At 41.1% G+C, this 24,622-nt stretch overlaps 1 long non-coding RNA gene across 1 annotated transcript; it reads left to right on the top strand.

The window, feature by feature from the left end:
- Window positions 1-2,497: 2,497 nt before the first annotated feature.
- Window positions 2,498-22,942, top strand: LOC135972485 (uncharacterized). The gene is made up of 4 exons (XR_010588943.1): window positions 2,498-3,095; window positions 4,534-4,612; window positions 22,288-22,329; window positions 22,519-22,942. It is a non-coding gene; the product is annotated as an uncharacterized LOC135972485 (long non-coding RNA).
- Window positions 22,943-24,622: the final 1,680 nt, after the last annotated feature.

The raw sequence follows: 24,622 nt of genomic DNA, 5'->3' as shown, positions 1-24,622 counted from the left end.
AAATAAAGCTTTACATAAAGTAAACATATTTGGGCAGCCCAATCACCATTACAAAGTTGAACAGGTGTGTAAAACAAACAAGTGCAAAACAGCAACAGATGCACACAAGTGTCTAAGAGTGCAAAACATTCCAAACACTAAAGAGCAAACTAAAATAAAATATGACATGTGGTGTTACATATAATGGAGCTGCTCATCATTAGGAATACGTTTTCTTTCCCCTTCATTAAACCAGGAATAGTATGCAGCAGATATTGCTAGTGGTGTAAGGTTCGAGGGCTCATTGACTGGCTCCCTCCAACAGTTTTCCATAGATTGGAGGACCTGGTTCTGAGGAGGCGATGCAACAGGACAGGGCATGGGTGGGCAGAACATGGGTGGGTTTAGGTAGAAGAGCTTTGTGCCAACTGGCTCAAGATCTCAAAAAGTCTTCTGAACTTGTATTTCTGAAACATCGTGTCTCACTCCCACATCTGCCGATCATATCAAAGCTACTCTGACAACCTCCCTTTCATCTCAGGTTCACGTCTCCAGCTCCAGGGCCACCTTTCTTCACTTTGCAGCCATCTGGATATCCTCCAGCTGCTGCCTGAGCTCTATTTCGTGGAACTGGTCTGACTTCCTGGAACAGCCCTTTTGCACCTCCAGCAGCAGATTGTTCCCGGTCCTCTGTCACTTGGCCCTCACAACATGCAACCTTTGGGTCACAAAGAGCAGTCTCTGTGGCATCCTTCCTTCCCTCATTGAATCTGAAACTGACTCAGAGCTGCCTAACAAATAAAAACAGTTTGTGAATGTCTGTTAGTCCCATATGGTTATATATTTTCTCCACGTGGCCAGAAAGAAAAAATTGTATCTTATATTTCAAATACCATTCCTATAGCTTCTCCTGGATTCCAAGTTCAGTTGCAGAGTATTTCCAGGAAAAGAATGGTGTGTAACAAGAACCTTTGCACTCCCCAAAATATTTATTTTCACAGACGAGACTTTTTTTAAAGGTGTGGAAGGGATGAAATAGGGCAGCATTGGTGACTATTTCAAACTTATTCCAGGCTGCTGTTAGTAGCTTTCGACAATTGTAATCCTGGGTGAAGATCCCAGAATGGAAGAAAGAGCAGTTATTCCAGACCTCAGAATGGAGACCTGGTTATGCCAGGGAAATCTTTTGTGTCTTGTACCAGATGAACTGGAGGTGGTTGTGAGTTACAGGGGAGGCAGAGGGAGACTTGCATTGCACTGAAATCTGATAGACTCCTGGGACTTCCACAGAGTGAAAAATTTTAATTTATCACTTCTCAGGACTGAAGCAAAATGAAATCTGCAATCAACCAGCTGCAGCACTAATGAGCGGGCAATACCTCATGTTCCATTAACATGCTGTCCAGTCCTGGAATATTCTTGGTAGAGTCTTTGAGGGCTGTATTTGGTTAGACTATATTTTGCCAGGGTAATGGCTGCAAAGCTTTTAACTTTAGTGAGTCACACCCATGCAGTGCTTTTCTATTAATAACTGCTTTGTTCATCAGCTGCTGTAAGTTACTCCTTTACAGTTTCCCCCCCTGCTTGTCTGCCATATTGAATAGCATGGTCAGTCAGGAGGAATTACGTAATTATACTGCATCCACCTAAAACTTAAATGAGAGCTGAGATTAGAGGTTAAAACCCAGTCACACATTTCATAATATCCTTTATAATAATAACAACAATAATTGCTGCACCAAGTTAACCTGGGTGAGTTGCTGTGACCTCTTCTCATTCTTCTATGTGGGGCTCCTCCACCTCATTGTGCTCCCTGGAGTCCTGGAAGCATTTCACCAAAGGGAATCCTGTGACATGGGACAAAGGTCCTCTCCACCTAGCTATCCACAGCTGAGTGGGTGGGCTCCAAGTCCTCACAGACATCCAAGCTCTGAATCCACCCTCAGCCTGCCTCCACAGATTATTCCAGGCTGAAACTGGGATCCAGGCTTGGGGTGCTGTTAAGCATATGGTCCAGCTCTCTGTAAAACGGACAGCTCTTTTGGGGCAGCATCGGACTTTGAATTGTTATTCTCAGCCCTCCAGTGGCTTACCTTGAGGCCCTTTATAGCTTCACCTACACTGTTGTCCAGTCTGGTTGATCCCAGGATCAGTCTGCAGTATCATCATAGTACTGGGCATGCCTTCTCCGGGTCCCAAAGTCATAGGCTTAGCTCACTTCAGCCTAAAAGGTTGTCCAAGGCTTTGGTATCAGCCTCCAGCCCAGTGGCTCCATACTGACTGTGATAGACCCAGGCCAGTTGGGTATAGCAGAAGGCAGATATACTGGCCACTGGATTAACAGTTTTCTGTTCCCTGACTGACCAGAGCAGGGGTGGCTCCAGGCTAATGAGAACACCTGACTCTAATTAACCTGCAAAGAGTCAGGTGAGGCTATTAAGCTAATGTGACCACCTGACTCTAATTAAGGCCCCGCTGATAGTATAAAAAGGGCTCACTCCAGTCAGGCAGAGGAGAGCCAAGGGAGAAGAAGGGTGGCTGAAGGGCTGGTTAATGATAACACCCCCAAACCATCAGTAAAGGAGAAACAAGAGAGCTGTGGGGGAAGTGGCCCAGGGGAATGTAACAACTCTGGCAGTGAAAGGTGGCTACCAACAGCTGCTACCATTGGGGTCCCTGGGCCAGAACCCAGAGTAGAGGGCGGGCCTGGATTTCCCCCAACCCACCACTACAGGAACATCTCCTGGGAGGGGAAGTCAGGCCCCTGCCAGGACAGGAGGCTAAACTGTTCTGAAATAAGCCCCCAGGGACAACAGAGACTGTGGGAGTTCTCTCACCAACCTCCTTGCTGGCCGATGATGAAAAGGGCTCAGTAGACTGTAACCCGGGCCCCAGAGAGAGAAGGGCTATGTGGAGGGTCACAGTGAGCCACTGAGGCTAGCATAAACCGCCTAGAAGCGCAGAACCCACGGGGGCAAAGTCAGAGCTCTGCCACATGATATATGGGCTTCTAGCTAGACACGCATCTCATGGCTGTATTGGAGACCAGAGATGACTAAAACTGAAGGTTCTGCAAGCAGTGTGGGACCAAGGACTCTGAGAAGAAGCATATGAAGGTAAGCAACTTCCAGTTAAGGGACAGAGCACAGGTAGATGGCAAGTTAGGACACATGACTGGGTGCTTGGATGCTTGTGGGAAGGGACTGGAGGACCATCATCCATCAATTGTTGTGATTGGTTGTGGCTCTGTGTTTTCACTGCAGGCACCTTGAGTTAGCAAAACATTTCAGACACCTCGAGTTAACAAAAAGTGAGACGAGCTAACTCGTGGTTTGTCTTCCACCTCAGACCATCTCAGCTGCCTTGTGGTGCGGCACAACTATAGCTTGACCGAGATGGATTCGTGGCTAAAAGTGGAACATGTTAAAAAGAAAACTCCTGGTGCACAATGAGTTAAATCTCTAGTGAAAACAAAACAAGAGTGAGGTGATCCACACTAGCCTTTACAAACATGTTAAGTACTTCAAGTGAAATGATTAACAATTAACTCGCAGTACAAGAGTGTAGTGTAGACATACCTATTCAGAGAGAGCAGTAAATCAAAAAGCAGCATTCCCAGCCCCAAGCATTCAAAACTCATGAGTTAGGCCCTCAGTAGTCATGAGATTGACTTAAAAATCATGAGATTTTAAAAATATAATACCTTTTGGGTTCTTATTATTTACCTTCTGTTTTTTGAAACCTTTCACATACAATTAGGTGGTGTTTTCAAACTTTCTTCTGCAACTATGAGGGATAAAATGTCCTTTTAAAAAAAATAAAAGCTGAGATTGCATGTCTTCAGGAGCTAAGGCTTTACAAAAAACACCAAAATTGCAAGAGCTATCAACACTGAAGTTTATGTCCTATATGGAATATGATAAGGGAAGTTCAGAGAAAAGAAGAACTAATCTCATTGTGCAGGCAAATATTCATAGAGCTACCACTGAGCATGAGCCTGGGCTGTTTATAATAATAATAATTAATAATTAATTCATAATAAAAATTATAATTGCCTATATTTTAAGGAATGTGAATAAACTATATATGCTTTTAACTCCTGGCTCAAGTTGTGTTCTGGGTTTTAGCAACTACTGTAACTATTTAAGTTATGAAGGTTTGAAACAAAGGAATTTTATCATGCTTCTGGCCAAGTGATAAAGTGATAACGTCTGAACATAAAGAAAACTACGCATAACATTTGAATTGTTGTGTAACAATGAAATGAGGCATAAGGTTTGTTGTGCCCTGCGTAGTCATAAAATGACTGGCATTCTGGTCATTTGTGGTTCAATGTAATGGGGGTCTGGTTTGGCAGCTCCTGTCAATCCAACTCCCATCTAAATTTCCCATGTTTTTATATTTTAACAAAGTCCAAGTCTCCCAAGCACATAAGGAACAGCAAACCTTCTTGCATCTGAAGAAGTGAGGTTCTTACCCACGAAAGCTTATGCTCCCAATACTTCTGTTAGTCTTAAAGGTGCCACAGGACCTTCTGTTTCTTTTTTTCTGTAGTCTCCAGTCCTGATTAGCTCATCTGATGATCCCTCAGAATCCTCCTCCACTAGAACTCCTAGCACCAGGAACCCAACACGTAGGTATTAAAGTTTGTAATAAAGTTGTGGTTGGGTGCATGTTAGTAAAGTTTGTTTTGAATAGATTTCATCTAACGCAAAGCAACTGCATGGAATTTTCTGTCACTTTTGGCCATACAGAGATATTTTGATTGAGGCCTGCTTATTGCTGGCTTTGAACTAGGGCTCACGTGTTTTTCTATGTAAAATCAAATTATTGGTCACACATAATTCAGCTCCTTTTCAGACAATGTTTAAAGCTCCATTCTGAGCTCTATTGATTTAGAAAAACATTCCAGAATTGCAGATTTTAAGCCAAAAAAGGTGCTGTTGGGATAGTACTTTGTTTTCCATTTTTATCCTTTTTTGTAGCTATGATCTAGAGAAGTTATACTCTAAGACACATTTCACACAGCATAGATAACCTGTTCCCTTTTTGCACATCTTGTTAGTTCCTGTATGTGGTGTAAACCAAGTTCCTTGTTGGATATGTCTGTCAATATTAACATGCAGTCACCCACAGGGGAATTTCAGAGGCTTTGTAATATCTTACTACAGTCAGTGTTAGCATTTAGGAGAATATCCTGTATTTTGGGATTGGTCCACACAGAATGATGTCCTATCTCTTCCTTGATGAGTTCTGATGCTGCTTTGAACTTCCACAGTCACAAGGCCGGTGCTATTACACAATCCCTCGTTCGATATTTTCACTTGCATTAAAGAGTCTGCATTCACCTGACATATTCCCTTGGGAATTAGTCATTCAGCTTTTATGGCAATGGGGCTGTAAAAAAGCCTTAGATAGAGACACACAATTATTGGAGGTGCTCTGTGGAGCAATTTCCATTTAATCAACTTTAATTTATCTGACTTTCACACTCATTATCCATCCGGATCCTTTCCTCATTCTTCATTAATATTTATCTCTATCTTTCTCTCCATTTTGGTGACCAGATTCTGCTCTCAGTTACACCAATGCAAGTCCATTGGCTTCCGTATCAATATAAAGGGAAATCCCATTTCATTGGTGTTGCATTGGTGCAAGCTAGAGGAGAATTTTAAGTCCCACCATCCCGCTATTTATTTATATGTATATATAACCTATTCATCACTGAGGACTCAGATCTAATATTAGACATGCATATATAAGAAATCATTAGCAGACATATTTCAGGCCATTCTAAAAAGTTTAGAGTCACACAAGTCCATAAATGAGGAGCCACACATATTTTAGTTGACCATAGCTTACGTCATCCCACAGGCTTCTTCATGATTCAAGTCTGCTTCTGATCTGCTACAATTTCAATGTAAAGGCAGTTTGCTCAATGACGGATGACAAAGTGAGCTACTGTACTACAAGATCATTTGAAAGCAAATTCTACTTTTTAAATTATTGTCTACTCAGCCAAAACTTCATCATGCAATTCCATGTTTTCTTTTCGTTGTTTTTTTCCATAAACATGAGAGGCTAACCCAAAAGCCACATCCTAGAGATGATGACTGGTCACCAGTCAAGGTTGAGCAGTGCAGGAAGAGGAGGAAGAAGCAGCCTGAAGATAAATGGAAGGATTTCTAACCTGTGCAGGCCTCTTTGGAAAGGGCCCTTGGCTATCTCAAAGTTCACTTCTTTGTCTGCAACTTACCTTAACAGGTGAATTTGCTGAGGATTCTAAAACTGATATGATGAAGCTCTCAGGGATAAGGCAGGGTTTCCTCAGCAGCAGATTCTTGACTATGAATTCCCTTCACAGATATTGGGATGATCTGAATATCACCCTCTTCAGAGCTACAGGCAGGACCCAGTGACAGGGTGAAGGAGTTACTGGTGAACACAGGGTTAACTCAAGATGAGCTTCCCTCTCCCTTTGCATGGTGTTCAGGGGAAGGGCTAGAAGAATGGCTGCTTGGGAGATATGGGGGAAGGAGGAGAATTGCCTTTGGGAAGGCAAGAGGGGCTCCTGTTGTGCTGAACTCTGCCATAGTTAAAATCTTCAATTGTCCCAGCTGGGTGAAAGATGACAGGAAGTCTTTTAATCATATAAGCATGTAATGTAAAAATCTTGTTGAAAGAAAGCCCAGCATGGGGTCCAAGAATAGCATCCGCCGAGGTTGTCTGAACTGTTCATTAGGGAGTTCGACTTGCAACACTTTGCTGTGGCCCATTTAGCAAACCAAAAGCCATTCTGAGCAGCTAGGCTTGGTTTTAAAAAAATGTTACCTCCCACAGATTGACCACAGGAAAATAAGAGCAACCTTGCCCAGAATTTCCCCATGCTAGTTCTGAGAGTGACTAATTGGGCCTTTCCCGTAAGCTGGGTCTGTGTTCATCCAGCAAATGAACTGCAAGCATTAGAGACAGAAGCTGCATTTTCCTCTAGTCTTTTCTCTCTCCCTCTTTGTCTGCAATGGTCTTGTTTTGTTTTAAGGTGAAACAGAACAAACAAAAGCCTCAATCACCAGGGCCTGGGACTGTTTGTGTTTGTTCTGTGCCTAGCACAGTAGGCCCCTGAATTTCCTTCGGGTCCCTAGTCACTATTGTAATATAAATATTAAACAGTAATAATAAAATCTGAAAGCCAAAAGCAACCACATAAAATGGACCCTCTCTTTTTTCCAAGATGGAGATTTAATATCCTCTGAGAGACTGTTAAGCAGGAGATTTTCCAGCTGAAAGACTATAGAAGTATAGAGTGAGGAAGTAAGGGAAATGGTTAAAACTCTGATTTACTTGATTTTTTCATTTTGAACTGCTTAAGTGTTTACTTTTTATTTTCTCTGTATGTGAGCTGAATGAATGTTGAAGAGTTTTTGTTAGCTGATGTATAACAAGAATATCCAAGTCCCTCTCAACCAAACCCTTAACCCAAAATACTATTAATGTTGTGACAGTACAAAAGTAACATCCCAAAGACATACCCAATTCTCACAACAGTCCACACCCAGGGTCAGATGACTGGCTTGTGCTATAAACTTGAGTGTTTTTTTATTTACTTTCTGATTATGTTAAATTATTTTATTTTATTGCTATAAACATTAACTCTTGAAGACAAAGATCCTATCGAACCTTTTTGTTTGGTTGGTTTTTATTTGTTTTTGTTTGTTTGCCAAGTCATTCCATCAGTTTACACACCCATCTATTTGCATGTCTTTCCCCAGTGGCAGCCCTCACAGAATGGGACTGCAACCCATCCTGGAACATAAAAACCAGAAATGATGCAAATACCAGAAAACAAATACGAGAAACCACTACAAATGAGGGATGGACAGTGCAATGCAAACCACATATTGCTGTATATTGTAATGTACATTGATAGCTACATATGAAGTACCCAGGTAGACCTATACAGCAGGGAAATTATGACAGCTAAAACAAAGACTGAGAAAGAGGTGTGAAAGAATGTGAGACTTGGTGAACTATATGCAGCTAATTTGAGTGGGCTGCATACCAACATGGCTCTACTCATTTTCTGCAAGAACTTTATTAAAGGTATTGGCTCAGTTTCAATGCAGATACATTGTTTATGAATGACTTCCCTCGTTGTCACACAATTGCAACTTTTGTAAACATTAAGCAAAGCAAGGAAGCCAGAAGAGTTTCATTTTGAAAAGATATATACACAATGCAGAGTCACAAACAACCCTCAAATGACCTAAGGACTGTCACAGAGAGGATGTGGTCATCACCCCTCAATCTGCATCATTTTAAGACATACCCAGAGGAAGTACACTTCATTACAGACTCTGCATATTTATCACAAGCTTAACCTTTAATGAATAATTGAGGAACCTTCATGTTTAATATCAGATTAATGTTTTATTTAGTTGTTTTGGGTGGGGTGAAGGATTGTTTATGTGGAATAATTAAATAAATTTGGCATCCACCCACTCCATTCCCTTCTGAAGAAAAAAATAATCTCCCAGTAAAGTTGCTTGGGAAATATTGATTCAAGCAGAGAAACTTAGTAACTAATGACTATGGGATATGCCCTCCAAAGTGCTGCAGAGGATTCTGGAGCAAACTAGCAGTCTTAGCTCTGCCCTATAATGACATCAAGGGTAAAAATGAAAAAAATCAAATGTGTCTTTAAATATCTGCTTCATATAATTTGGGACTACAAACACTATTATTCATTAATGATAATTATATGTTCATGGTATTAGATCACTACAGGGCAGATTTAAGGTTGTTTAGGTGCTCCATGTTTGGATTTCTTTTAAATTTAATCTTGACTCTGAATTCCCTGGCTTTATGATGCTTTGTTTTTGGATAATACAACATTCCTATAGTACATTTTACCCTAAATTAAAGATATGTACTCACAACTTTAACTTCATCATAATACAGTTTCACTCTGACAATTAAGTGATCGCTTATGCCAAAAGCACATAACTCTAGTGCCCTGGCTGCCAATGGTATCCAAGGTGTTGATTGTGATCTATCAAGGCTTAAATTGGTTTGGAATCAGGCTGCTTTAGAGATCTTCATACGCCCTACTGCCTCAGAGGAAGTCTAGACTACAGTGCTACATCAGCACAGCTGCACCAATGCAGCTGTGCCACTGTAGCGCATCTGGGAGAGTGCTTTCCCCTCGGCATGATTACTCCACCTCCGCGAGAGGCAGAAGTTATGTCAGGGGGAGAGCGTCTCCCATCGGCATAGCGCCGGTGTGGACAGCACTTAGGTTGCTGTAACGTGCCTTTCTCAGGGGGTGTCTTTTTCACACCCCTGAGCCCCATAAGTTACATCGACTTAATCAGTAATGTAGACCAGGCCTCAGCTGAGATCAGCTCCTCTCTTTATCTGACAAGACTGATTTCATTAACCTTGTAACCCCATCTTTGTTTTCTGTACTTTTGGACAGATGGCTGTGTGGCTTTTGGAAGGCTTTTGGTGGGTTTATGGATTTCACTTCTGTGGGAAGGAGTTTGTTGGTTTTTGCGGCTGGAGAGTGAGTCCATTGTATGACATGTGACTTATACTGTGAAGGGTGTAGAATTGATGTCAGGGTGACCAAAGCCTTGTGGGATGAGCATTCGGAGGATTTTATGAACTGAAAGAACAGAAAAGTATCACTATCTAGATCTATAGCTTTCCTGCCACTCCATGATTAAAACCAATTGTTAAAACTAAAGAAATAGACTGTTCAGTATCTGTTGCAGTTCTCAGATGAACTCAGCCATGGCTTAAGGTCTATGGCTCAAGCATTATAGTTTTTTATAAACATCTCTGCAATGGAGAGCAGCTATGATTTCCTTATATGACTGCTAACTCCCATAATCCTGATGTCTGTTTGCAAATGGCAAGGGGCCAGTGAGAATGAAGACAAGACTTTTGGCCAAATGACTGCAACTTTATCAAAGCTTTTATTTAAACAACTCTGTCCAGAGCAGCATGGAGGGTGAAGTAGGAAGAGGCCACCCAGCACTGCCTATCATGCCATGTCAAGAGTGCTGGGATTGGTCAATAGCAGACCTTTTAATAAAGGAGGGCTGCCATTGGCCAGCAGTCACTATGACACTGACCAGGTGTCTTGCCCCACTGTCTGGAGTCTTGCTCCATAATCGGCGCCTCTCATAATGGCGTAGTCCCTGTTCCAGAATCTAACTCTGATAATTAAAATTAGTCTGCCATTGTGGTTTACCATAGACATATAAAGTTATTGATACCTCCTCCAACAAGTAATATCTTACCCATTGTGGAAAGGTAGAAGAAAACTGTTAGACTGATACATGGTACATTATAATTTCATAGGAAGTGACCCCTTATAGTTTATATAAAACAAGCAGGTGGGGAGAATGGGGCTCTGTTACTGAAACTGTTTTGGGGTAAAGTTTTCAAGAGCACTTCAGTGACTTGGGAACCTAAGTTCATTTTCAAAAGAGACTTAGGCACATAGGAACCTACATCTCATTGTCCTTCAATGAGATGTAGGTTCATAAGAACCAGAATTTTAAAGGTATTAAGGCACCTAACTCCCATTGAAAACAATCAGAGTTAGATGTCTAAATACCTTTAAAAATCTGGGCCCAATGCCCAGATCCTCAAAGGGGATTAGGCACTTCATTCAGTAAGGCACCTAAATCCCTTTGAGGGCCTGAGTCAGTGTCTAAGTCACTTTGGAAAATGGGATTTAAGGTCCTGTTATTTTGATGGTTATGAAAATGTTAATCTTTGCCTCTGACACCCAGGGCTGTGAGAGTGAGATCTTATGTCAAGAATCAAAATTAAAATGCAGTTAGCATTTTTCTTTTTTCATATTGCTATCCATTCATTTAGCATTTTGTATGCAGAGCATTTGAAGCATCAATAAACCCCCTACGATTCTGAAAAGTAATTCAGACTGCTTTTTGCAAATAGGACATGTAACCTGCATTAATTACATAAGACTATCTTGGGACCCATTTTCCATTTACAATTATTTCTGGCAAAATTAAAGGGGTTTTTTTGATTCCCTAAAATTATTGATTTTGTGTTACTATTTTCATTTGAAGAAAAACAAACAAAAGTATTACTATAGACAGTTTAATATTTCTGAACTTGAGAGAGCAGTGAGAAAATGCTCATATGTAGAGCAAAGTGGATAATGCTGTGGATTTGTGACGTGTTAGGCACTTTTATATCTTTTCTCTTTGATTGAAGTAGTATTATATCAAATTAAACCAAGAAAGGCAGATCTTGCTTTCTGGCTATCCTGTGCTGCAGTACCATGGCAGTAGGGACAGCAACAGCCTTCTGTTGAGTTAGCTGTCTTGATTCTGATCCACCCTTATCTCCATGGTGCTTGTGGACATGACTCTCCTGCATAGGATTAACAAGTCCCTCTGTAGACCTCTGACAATGCTTTGACAGGAATCTCAAACAGGGAAAGTAATGGAAGGAGGCATAAAGAGTGGAGGAGAGTGAAAGAGTGGGCAAGAGAATCAGTATAGCAGAGATAGAGGGAGGGCAGATTTTTGGCAGTTAAGATAGATCTTAAAAGAAACCTAGAAATTTACTCAATTCTGATGGTTTTCTGGTGGATTAATTCTGGATTTGTAGTCTTACTGCATCACATTCTGGCCTTCATGTAAGCTTCTGATGGTTATGGGAGATATACACAGTGGTATGTTGTTAAAGTTCACCTTTCAAAGTAGTTTGGCTGGAGCCAATTACTGAATACCAAAAGGCAGACAGGTAAGAATTCATACAGTGGAATCTAAGAGCAGAAAAACAAAGCAATTTTCATGTATCAGTACATCATGCATATCCTCATATCCCCTGCTGTTAAGGTAGATGAATTGTGCTGCACATTCGTGGTGTTCAGATGCTATCCAAATATATGCAACTGAGAAGGACAAAAAACTGCCAGTTCAACCTAACATGATCAGGATGGGTCAAATTATCCTCTCAGTGCCAAAATAATCCCATTGACTTTAATGGGGAAACAGAGGAAAATGTGGCCTGATGTATTTTAAAATATCCATTGAGGATGTATTTGCTAGATAAATGAATCCATTCCTACCCAGTCTTGTTAAAAAGTGGTGAGCAAGGATGGAGAGCTATAAAAGATCGAAGAGATGTGTATCCAAGATTTTTTAGCAATACTATTACACCTCTACCCCGATATAATGCTGTCCTCAGGAGCCAAAAAATCTTACCGCATTATAGGTGAAACCGCATTATATTGAACTTGCTTTGATCCACTGGAGCGCGCAGCCCTGCCCCCCTGGAGTGCTGCTTTACTGTGTTATATCCAAATTCATGTTATATCGGGTCGCATTATATCAGGGTAGAGGTGTACTCTTAAAATCACTGCTTAGTGACTACTTCTAATTTCAAACTACTAGCTAGGCATGTCCAAAATGCAGAAACTGATACATTTTGTAGGTCACAGTGTAGAATTTATGGTCTTTTTAGTTATGACTGATATTTGTTAAACATTTTACTTTTATAAATATTTCTTATGTACCGTGAAAGAAATGTAGGGCTGGAAGGGACCTTGAAAGGTCATCTCGTCCAGCCTCCTGCACTGTAGCAGGACCAAGTAAATCTAGACCATCCTTGACAGGTGTTTGTCCAATCTGATTTTTAAAAACCTCCAATGATGGGGATTCCACAACCTTCCTTGGAAGCCTATTCCACAACTTAACTACCCATATAGTTAAATTTTTTTCCTAATACCTACACTGAATCTCATTTCTGCAGATTAAGCCCATTACTTCTTATCCTAACTTCAGAGGGCATGGAAAACAATTGATCACCACTCTTTTTATAACAGCCCTTACCATATTTGAAGACTGTCATCAGGTCCTCCCTTAGCCTCCTTTTTTCAAGACTAACCCTGCCCAGTTTTTCCTCATGAGTCAGGTTTTCTAAAACTTTTATCGTTTTTCTTGCTGCCCTCTGGATTCTCTCTAATTTGTCCACATCTTTCTGAAAGTGTGGTGCCCAGAAATGGACACAGTTCTCCAGCTGAGGTCTTACTGAGGCCAAATAGAGTGGGACAATTACCTCCCATGTCTTGCATATAACTGTAGTGTTAAAATACACACACACACACACACACACACACACACACACACACAAATCATATTTGCCTTTTTTTGCAACTGCATCACATAGATTCATAGATTTCAAGGCAGAAGGGACCATTGTGATATCTAGCCTGATCTCCTGTATAATACAGGCTATAGAATTTCTCCAAAATAATTCCTAGAGCACATTTTTCAACATCCAATCTTGATTGATGTTTGACTGTTTGATGGAGAACTTACTGCAACACTTGGTAAATTGTTCCAATGGTTAGTTACCTTCACTATCAAAAAATTACACCTTATTTCCAGTTTGAAATTGTCTAACTTCAACTTCCAGCCATTGGATTGTTATACCTCTCTCTGATAGATTGAAGAACCCATTATTAAATATTTGTTCCCTGTGTAGATATTTATAGATTGTAATCAAGTCACCCCTTTGTTAAGTTAAATTGATTGATCTCTTTGAGTCTATCACTATAAGGCATGTTTTCTAATTCTTTAATCATTCTTGTAGCTCTTCTCTGAACACTCTCCAATTTATCAACATCCTTCTTGAATTGTGGGCACTGGAATGGACATTGTATTCCAGGGGTAGTCACATCAGTCCAAATACAGAGATAAAGTAACTTCTCTACTCCTACTTAAGGTTCCTCTTGTGATGTTAGTGACATGAACTGTGACCATATAGATCATTGTTGCAACCAAGGTCCTACAGTTGCACCAAATCTTGTACAAAGGAGGTCAAGTAAGGTGTCTATGGAAAGGTTGTAATTTGCTAGTTATGATTATGCTGTGTGTATCATTTTTGTATTTGAAGTTATGAATATTAGCTATGTATTTGTTTGATTTTAAGTAGCCTCAGTGAAGCATTTGGTCAGCTTCTTGAGAAAGGACTATTCTGAGTAAGTGCCCAATCAAGAAACACTTAACTGACAATGGACTCTGGGAGATGCCAATCCACATCTGAGCTTTCCTGAGAATGTTCAAACTAACATTCAATGGCATCGGCCTGCAAAAAGCTGACTCACTCATGGACATGTAACTTGCCCAGATGGCTACAAACTCCATCTTGATGCTGTGATTTTGCACAGAAGGACAAAGGGGTTTCTGCCCACAAGAGAGAATATAAAAGGCCCTGGAAGTCTCTCCATTTTGTCTTCAGCTGGCTCAAGAGATGGCCTCTCCACATCAGAGATGCTTCGGATAAAATGGAACAAAGGTCTGTAATTACGGGGGTGTGAGTGATTGCTGGACCCAGACCATAAGCCACAACGTTGTTCTGAAAAGGTTTGGTCCAGACTAGGAAGGAGTCTAGTCTGTGAAAGAAGCTTATTGGGACATTTCTGAGGGTGAGATTTACCTGTATTCAGTTTCCTACTGTATTAGGCTTAGACTTGCGTGTTTTGTTTTATTTTGTTTTGTAACTTATTTTGTTTTTTCTGTTATTACTTGGAACCACTTAAATCCTACTTGTTATACTTAATAAAATCACTTTTGCTTATTAATTAACCCAGAGTAAGTAAGTAATACCTGGGGGGAGCAAACAGCTGTGCATATCTGTCAGTGTTATAGAGGGTGGACAATTTTATGAGTTTACCCTGTATAAGCTTTATACAGAGTAAAATGGATTAATTTGGGGTTTAGGCTCCCAGAAAGACAGAATACTGGATGCTGGGAAAGTCCTTGTTAACTGAGAAGCCTCTGGGCTAAGTGAATATTAGGTTATGTGAACTGTAGAGGGGCGTGGCCCAACCTCTTGGTCTGTGCTGTAGCTGACTGAAGTGTCTAACTCAGCAAGTCGGGAGTGGAGGGAAGCCTTCTCTGGCAGGGGGGTTTGTTCTCAGTGGTATCCCAGCACATCTAGTGACAGTCTTGAGGGAGTTTCTGTGAACCAACCATCACACCCCTATTTATTCATCCCAGGATCGCATTAGCTCTTTTGGCCATAACATCGCATTGGGAGCGCATGTTCAACTGATTATCCACTATGATCCCAAAATCTTTTTCAGAGTCACTGCTTCCCAATATAGAGTCCCTCATTCTGTAAGTATGGCCTATGCTCTTTTGTTCCTAGATGAATACATTTACATTTAGTTGTATTAAAACACATACTGTTTGCTTGATTACTAGGACAACTGCTGTTCTGTTGGTCCCTGTCTAAAATAGGTCATCTTTAAAAATATGTTAGCTAACTCCAGGGCTGGCGCTTCCACTAGGCGACCCTAGGCGGTCGCCTAGGGCGGCAGGATTTGGGGGGGGGGCAGCATTTTGCTGCCCTCAGCGGAAATTCGGCGGCGGGGGGTCCTTCCGCTCCAGGACCCGCCTCCAGAGTGCCGCGGAGCGGAAGGACCCCCGCTGCCGAATGCTCAGAGGAGGAGCGCTGCTGCCTAGGGCGGCAAAAACTCTGGCGCCACTCCTGGCTAACTCATTTAAACTAATATGTTTTTAAACACTTGTATAGACAAGCAGGAGCAGCGGAGGCTTCCTAAAAGTGGAGGGGGCTACCGGCCCCAGAACTGTGACCCCGCCCCCTGTGCCACCCATTTTTAAAAGTGGTGAGGCCATGGCCTTGGTTCCCCCTTTTCTGGTAGACAGGGTTCAGCAACTTAAAAATGTGTGAGTCTAAGGTTAACTAAGACCAGCTAACATGTTTTAAAGGTGTTAAAGAGAACTGCTGTTCTCTTCACTAGTAGTGAAAACATGTTAATTAAAATGAGTTAACCAGCCCATTTTTAAACATGACCAATTTTCCTAGTCAAGACATGCCCTTTCTGTAGTATGTCCTGGTGAGTAAAACAAGATATGAATTATTTAGGAACTGTACTGTTTAACATTATTGCAAATATGTCTGAAAGCTGGTGGATATTTACAAGCTTAAATCCATAATACATTTTAAAATCCATAATACATTAAAAATGTAAAAGAAACTTTTCCAGTTGCATTCTTTTACATGGCACTGATCAGCACAATCATTTCTTTGTGGATCTCTGAAGATTGAAAGGCAACAGTCCCATCTGTATTTGTTTCAAATCAAATCAATTCCAAATTTTCCCAAATGAATCCCCAAATGACCAGGAAAGAAGCCTACTTTGGTTTCATTTATGTGAGAACCAGGTCAGCTTACAAAAACATGGAAGGAAATTCTTGCCAGGACTCCCTGGAAAGCTGTTGATGCTTTCCATTAATTTTTTGCTTGGTCATAATGAAGTACATTGCAGTAAGTATTTGTAATACGTAAGAGATTTATATTCTTCTTTGCCATTTATTCCATTGTCCTCATCATACATAAAAAGAGCTTTTGAGAGTTATTCAAACCTGTTAGTTCCCATCCAGCACTGGATCTAAGGCAAAGGGTAAATCTGTAACATCTGTGATTCATTGAGATCAAATTCCATAAATATTTAACACAAGCACATTCCCAGGAAGAAAGAGGTTCAGACGTAATTGCATTCTGGCTGAAATTTATTGTAGATTGGCATTTATGTAGACATTTGAATGCCTGAGTCCAGAGTTCATCTGAGAAGAGGCATTCTTCCAAACCACATTCCACACACCCTTCAAGAGGGCAAAATTTATCGCCCAAATAACAGAGTTTAAGACATGAAGACTATACCTATTGTTAAATCAAACCTCCCCTTCTATTGTATTAAAATGAAATCAAATTCGAAGGTCCATGTTTTTGAGGAGTCGTTTCTCTTTATATCTAAGCTGTATAAAAATGATCACCAATTCCACAAACAAAAAGTCAGAATTAACAGTTCCCAGGGCAAAACTCTCTCCTGCTCCAGAGCTGTGTGCAGATCATTGTGATAAACAACATGGTGCCACCATGTGCCCATTCAGTCATCTCTGCTATTCGAAGGGCAGGTTATGAAGTACACAGAATTGAAGAGTAATTGTTATGCTGAGGAGAACTTTAAAGTAACTCACTTAATTTTATTTACCTTTCACACCTTTTACACAGGATGCCACATTTGCTAACTTCTGAATATATTTGTGTTTGATCTAGGCTTTGCTTTGCTTCCTCACAGTCCATTTTCCCATGCTATCTGATCCTGCAGGGAAGTGAAGAGGGCTGGGTTGGAAGGGATATCAACATTAATGTAGATCACTCCTATTTTGGCCAGAAAGGTGGTTCATTGCATGTAGCACCGTGCATTTCCTCTGCAAAGGCTGACCAAGTTACCTTTATGGCAAGTTCACATCCCCAACAGTTTAGGGACCAGTAAACCAGATCCAAGAACTGAACAAAGGTCTCTCTCATATGGCAGTATGCAGCACTCCCCACAGGATACTGGGCCAGCCCCGGAATTGGAGTATGCCTAATTCCAATTATTTGTATAGGGCTTCTTGTAATTGTGAAAGATATTCAGACCTAGATGTTTATCATTTATTATGATGGTTTGACTTTGTTTGTATCACTTTTTAAAATCTATGCTAGGAGAACTAAGGTAAGTTAATTTTTCATGTCATATTATGTTGAAAATTTCTATCACCTCAGCCAACTTGCAAACCGGTATATAAGTCATTTGCTCTAAATAGACCTGAAACTCTCACCGGAACTGGTCTTTGGCTTTTTTAGTAAACAGTAGAGATCTAACAGGATCCTATAGGAAACAACAGAAAGGCAATGAAACACTTTGTGACCCTCCAATTGTTTAGTACAAATAACAAAATAGACTGAGGGGAATAAAGTGTCACCTTTTTAAAATCTTCAGACCGTTTTGGCTTTCAAATGAACAATTAAGTTGGAACAACAGCCCCCAGTGTTCATACACTAACCAAAAGAAACTTTAGTGTAAGATGCATTTCAAATCTCTCATGATATAAAGTCAAGTCCTCATCTAGTGTAAATGGCCGTAGCTTCCCTGAAATCAGTTCAGCTACACTGATTTGCACTTATTAGAATCTGGCTCATGGTATCTATTTGTATTGTCTTTTGTGACACATACGCTAAACATTCTAAAAAACAATAATAATTGAAACTACACTCTCTCTCTCTCTCTTTTATACTCTACTTATCACATTATTTTTTATTCAGCATTAGTTTTTCTATTAGATTAGCACCACAAACTCTTCAGGGCAAGAACTGCCTTACTATGTGTGTGTAGAATGCTTAGCATGAAGGGGCTTTGAATTCAGTTAGAAGCATTCAGGAGCTTCAGCAACACTACTAATGAATAAGGAAGATCCTAAAAAAGAATGGAAGTTTGAACAGGAAAACCAACACAATTCTACAGAACCAGAATAGGTGTTGAGGATAGTGAACCATCTGGAAGGGAGAGAAAATCAAAAGACAATTCCCACCAGCAAAGCCTGCTGGGCCTTTTCTGTAAAAGAGTATGAGAAAGGGACAGAAAACAGAGAAAAAATAGCTACACAATCTCCTCCAAGCACCATGCTTTGAGGCACTCTGCTGTCCACCAGATGTATATATAGAGACAGATGTACATGTCTGCTGGTAACTCACTGCAGCACAGTCTCTTTCACCCCATTGTCAACCACCTTAAGCCATCCAGTTCCCTCACAGTTGTAGTACTGTTATTCAGATCATTCTTTTGAGTGATGGTCATTGGACAGATATTCCCTTGTGCATCCTGTAATTATTTCATGATACAGCTACAATTATGCAGCTTACTGCCTCAGTCCTCCCTCCTCCCTCCCAAAATGGTTCTATCCTCCCCATGGATACTTTTGTCCTCATTTTACATGCCACACCAGCCCCATTAGGAGAATGGAGACATTGCATAGGATGCTTTTGAAAGGGACACTAAACTGGGAGGAGTGGTAGATACGCTGGAGGGTAGAGATAGGATAAAGAAGGGCCTAGACAAATTAGAGGATTGGGCCAAAAGAAACCTGATGAGGTTCAACAAGGACAAGTGCAGAGTCCTGCACTTAGGATGGAAGAAGAATCCCATTCACTGTTACAGACTAGGGACCAAGTGGCTAGGCAGCAGTTCTGCAGAAAAGGACCTAGGGGCTACAGCGGACGAGAAGCTGGATATGAGTCAACAGTGTGCCCTCGTTGCCAAGAAGGCTAACGGCATTTTGGGCTGTATAATTAGGAGCATTGCTAGCAGATCGAGGGACGTGATCGTTCCCCTCTATTCGACATTGGTGAGGCCTCACCTGAAGTACTGTGTCCAGTTTTGGGCCCCACACTGCAAGAAGGATGTGGAAAAATTGGAAAGAATCCAGCGGAGGGCAACAAAAATGATTAGGGGGCTGGAGCACATGACTTATGAGGAGAGGCTGAGGGAACTGGGATTGTTTAGTCTCCAGAAGAGAAGAATGAGGGGGGATTTGATAGCTGCTTTCAACTACCTAAAAGGGGGTTCCAAAGAGGATGGATCTAGACTGTTCTCAGTGGTCGCAGATGACAGAACAAGGAGTAATGGTCTCAAGTTGCAGCCGGGGAGGTTTAGCTTGGATATTAGGAAAAACTTTTTCACTAGGAGTGTGGTGAAGCACTGGAATGGGTTACCTAGGGAGGTGGTGGAATCTCCTTCCTTAGAGGTTTTTAAGGTCAGGCTTGACAAAGCCCTGGCTGGGATGATTTAGTTGGGATTAGGTCCTGCTTTGAGCAGGGGGTTGAACTAGATGACCTCCTGAGGTCCCTTCCAACCCTGATGTTCTATGATTCTATGGTAAAATGAAATTGAGTAGGGGAGGTACATTTTCCTAAATCTCCTAGAGGGAAAAATATTTATATATGAAGTGTAAAGGGATGATACTTCTGCAGCTTCACAGCATCTACAATACAGCATTCACCTAAACAGATGTTCAGACTCATTTTTCTTTAAATAGCTGCTAAATGGATCTATCTGGAGTGTTGCCACATTAAACAGCAGCTTTTAAATCAGGGCATCATTTCCTTTTCTTTGGCACTAGCAGATCATTTTTGGTTTTCCATTCAGATACCATGAGGAACTTGATTCAAACAGAACCTATTTTAAGATACACCAAACAAGCATTGCCCACACATTACAGAGCTTTAACTGATATGATGAGGTCAAAAGTTTAACAGAATGTTCAAGAAATGAGCCTTTACAAACTTCTTATCACTGAGGGAATGTAGAAAGCTTCGCTGCTTGAGGGAACAATTAGCTAGTGAAGGATAACAATTGTGATCATACAACTCAGCTTTTAAACTAAAATAATAAAGGATTTCGGGTCAGATAACATTAGGTAATTGTGTTGCCCCATTTCATATATGTCTGTCATTCATTATTATGCATCACTTTCCACTACTTCTCATATGGTATGTACATCAAGTAAGACCTAAAAGAATCCATTGTAACTTTCCTGGGCAAAGGTCACAAGAGCTGAGGGTGACAGTTCCTAAGAAAAACAATGTATTTTTCTTTTTTTTAAATAAAATATATGCTACAAATCTTCAGCTGATGTAAATCCGTTGACATGAATGATGCTAGAGTGAGGACCTAGCTAAGTACATAGGCTTATATTTTTACAGTACTAGTTTGCTTTCACATGAGCATGCACTGCTGCTAAATTCTTAGAGCACTGTTGAGACAGCATGTTGCTTTTACAGTGTCATAAAAACAATGATCTCACATTTTTAGTGCTGTGCCTGAGACAGGCAACAGTAGAGCAGTTAGAGCAGTGGGGAATAGAGCCAGGAACTCCTAGTGCTGCACTCCAGTCTTTGTTTGGAAAATCTAAATACCTGGTAGTTCAATCAATTTTAGCTTCCAAATAATTATGTAGCATTCAGAATTCCTTTGTCAGGCAAAAAGCCTTCATGTACAATTCTTTATTTTTATAAGATCTTTCAGAAAATTATTATAAAGGAGAAGCAGACAGGAAGGTTTTGCACCATTTCAAACTGCTTTGAAATAACATTAGAGTTGTGACAAGAACCAACAAAGTCAGGAAACTCAAAGTTATGTTAGTAGTGCTTGTTAAATAACACTGATGTGAAGAAAGCAACTTTGCTCTGATTTTTATGACATGTTGAAAAGACCATATAATAATCCAAGTTTCAGCTCATAGCAAATGTTTATTAACAAGATGTAAAACCCTGAAAATTCAGATATGGAATATGAACATTGATGGAGCCTGGACTATAATGTAAAGAGGAGAGAATGTTTTGAATTTGAATCAGACTCATTTCATTCCTGATCATGTGATATCCTCCACTTCAAAATAGACTAGTTCCTGGCCACTTTCATTTTGTGTTCCCGGTCCAGTTACTCCTGGGAATAACATGAGAACAGACTGCTACACTATTTTGATGCCAGCCCATCCATTAGCCAGTAGGAATAGCCACTGTATGAGGCAGGGAGATACAGGGATGAGATATACCAATAAAAACCAATATAGTGGCAGTATTTCATTAAAAATAATAACATGGACATTTGTAAACCTATGGCCAGAATTCACACTTAACTAAATATCAGAAACACCAAACAGAGAGCCAAACAACACAGATCTTATAACATGTTCCCCTATGCACAAATGTGCAATGAAAGCTACTGAGGAGACTATGTGTGGGAGGAAATGTTGTTTTAGCAATATTATCACCTGCTCAGATTTCTTGGAAATCCACATGATCTTAAAGAAGCATGCAACAGAGAGCACCTCATCTCCTGCCTCAAGATTACCTACCCCAGGCCTGTCCTTCCAAGACCCATGCAGCCCTGAATATGCAGAGTACTACTACTAATGCTAATATTTAGCTTCCATATAGAACTTTTCATCTATACCTTTCAAAGCATTTTACAATAGAAGACTTTCTCCCCACCCCCACCCCACCCCCCCGATTTTACAGGTAGAGAAATGATGCACACAGAGATTAAGGTCACATCGCAGGTCAGTGGTAGAGCTAGAAGTGGAATCCAGGTTCCCTGATTCCCAATAGAACTGAAGGTGCATTTGTTGGGCTGGGGAAAAAGGGAAGAATGCTGTCTTGGCTATAATTTTGGTCCTTTCCAGGTCACGAAACAGAGGGCCTATAATTTGTACACTATAATCAAATCAGTTGTTGAAAAGGAAAACATATTGTGTTCTGTTTCTACAAACAGAATTTGGAAATTAAACAAAAACCATATAGTCATTTCACTGCACAAAACTGGCATTCCAATATATCTAAACAAATCTCCAAATACAAAGATCTGATGCAAATTATTTTCCAGTGTAACATTGTGCTTCTTTGCAGGACAAGGAGAACTGTGTCTGGAGATCCACATGATATAATAATGTAAGTGCTGAAGCAAAAGAATGGGTGTAAACCATTTTTTTGCATCTGAAGAGTTAGGGTACTTACCCCCTCTTTGTGCATGTGTAGTTCCCACCAGTGCTAAGAGTAGATAGGTGCATGAATTAAGGATTGAATACACAAAAAAGAGGTGCATTATTGATTTTATTGCTATTTCTGTTTCTTATAAAGGTGGTTCTGTTCTTTTGTTGCTCCTGCCACCCATGGTGTAAGCAAACGCTCAGTATGAGATGGTTGGACAAAGACATGCCATATGCAAGATCACCAAATACTACTGTTAGGGTTGCAATCCACACCTAAAACTCATGCCAGAAGCACCAAGATTTACAAACCTTTCAGCAAGCCTGGGATGCGTTATTGAGGTCACCTAGGCCAATGTAAGAATTCAGTGAAACATGACTTAACTGAGTTGGGAGCTTAGGGTTCCGCTGTTTGAGAGATTGCCTCTGTGTGTGTTTGTGTGTAGTAATGGGTAACTGCAACAGCTGAGGTCATCTGAGCTACGTGAGGCAGCAATATTTTCCTGATGTAAATCTGAGGGCTGGTGGCAAGACATTTTCAGTGAGGGGCCCTTTGCTTTGGCTTTTAATTTCTTCCCTGGTCCACTTGAATCTAAATATGATTGACAGCTGACTGGGAAATAAACATAAAATGTTTGGATTTTTAAACATATTTTTGGTATGTTTTACAGTATTTTGTTTTAAATAAACTGTAATAATAAATAATATCTTTTTACTGTCTCCCTCTCTCTCTCTCTCTCCATGGCCCTTTCTGGCCAAGAAAAGAAACTAAGGAAATCAGCTTGTAATTGTACCAGTTCTATGGCTGCATGGGTTATGTGACTATCAGTGAAGAGACAACTGAAGAGTTTTTCTGTTCCAGAACCACAGATCTCTGCATTTAAGCTCAGTTAAGCCTCGACTGTGCCTTTTAGACACAGCCTGGAACAAGAGGCGGGATCTAAATTACACGACGCCAAAAGACATTGTGCCCAAAGACATACAATTTCCTACCTTTTCCCCCTTTGCTTGGGCGAAGGGGCAATAATTTGCTACTTGTTTATACCAGCAACATATAACGCCACCGTCACACTGGTTAGCGTATGGGAGGTTGTCAATCTACTTTCTCCCCACTCAACCCCCACCTACTTTTCCCTTCATGTCTGACCCACAGCAACCCTCCAGGCAGGCCAGTGCTTAATTTGTAATTAAAGAGGCCCCAGGGCTCAAGCAATTATATTACATTCATAACTGATGCAGCAAGCCCAGAGGTGCTGGAGCTATGAACTACCATGCCTAGAGGTGCCCGGGCTCAGCCCTGGCATAAATTAAGCACTGAGACAGGCCAACAGGGCCGCACGTTGGGGGCAAATTCTGCACCTGCCTAAGGCTTACAGGGCTGGACCCACTGTGGGGTCACAACTGGCCCATGGGGCCAGGTACCTGCCCCGGGGTTCATTCGAGTCTGACACAGAGACCCTGGGGAATTTAACCAGGGCATGGAGTGGCTAATGTTCAGGAGACCCCAGCCAGGGGGGCCTTGGAAGCCACAGCTAGAAATCACACAGCCTCCAGGGGCTTGGGGCAGGGCTGCTCTACACCCATGTGTGAGCTTCCTGTTGACTAACAGCCAGCCCCGCTCGGTCACATGATGTCACCAGGCCCCCTCCCTGCATGGCAGCTGGCAGAGCCAAGCCAGTCAAGTGACCTTGGAGGCTGAGTGAGCTGCACTGCGAGTTGCGCCCCTCAGAGAGAGGCAGGAGCAACAGCTGGGCACTGCAGAGAGGGACTGCTGCTTCCGCAAGTGGACACTGAAGGTAAGGGGGGAGGCTGCCTGTGGGTAGGGGGCCATGACTCAAGCTGTTCAGTGGGCAGCTGAACCTTTAAGTTGTAACACCCTTGCTCTCCTTGATTAGTACCTTCCCCATAAGCATCTCATTGGTTTCAATGGCACTAGTTAGGGAGTAAGTTGTTACTAAATGTGACTAAGGACATCAGAACTGGGCCATATTATAAGCAGTGTGTTATTTACATGTATTTTTATCATTACATTTTGGCATTGATTTTTCTATAAAATAACAAACATTGAATAAGTGCTTAGATGTTTTAAAAGATTGATGCACTGAATTGGCAGAAGTTGCTCGGCATGAGCATCTTGTTTCTGTGTAATGACAATAAAGAATGTCGTGTTATGGGAAGAATTTTTCACTTATATAAAGAAAAACAGATGTGCAAGGGCCCTGGACATGAGTTCACTTAGGAAGTTATGTAGCAGA

This window comes from Chrysemys picta, chromosome 6 (assembly GCF_011386835.1).
Source record: "Chrysemys picta bellii isolate R12L10 chromosome 6, ASM1138683v2, whole genome shotgun sequence".
NCBI lineage: Eukaryota > Metazoa > Chordata > Testudines > Emydidae > Chrysemys > Chrysemys picta.
This window is presented reverse-complemented; position numbering and strand designations above follow the sequence as displayed.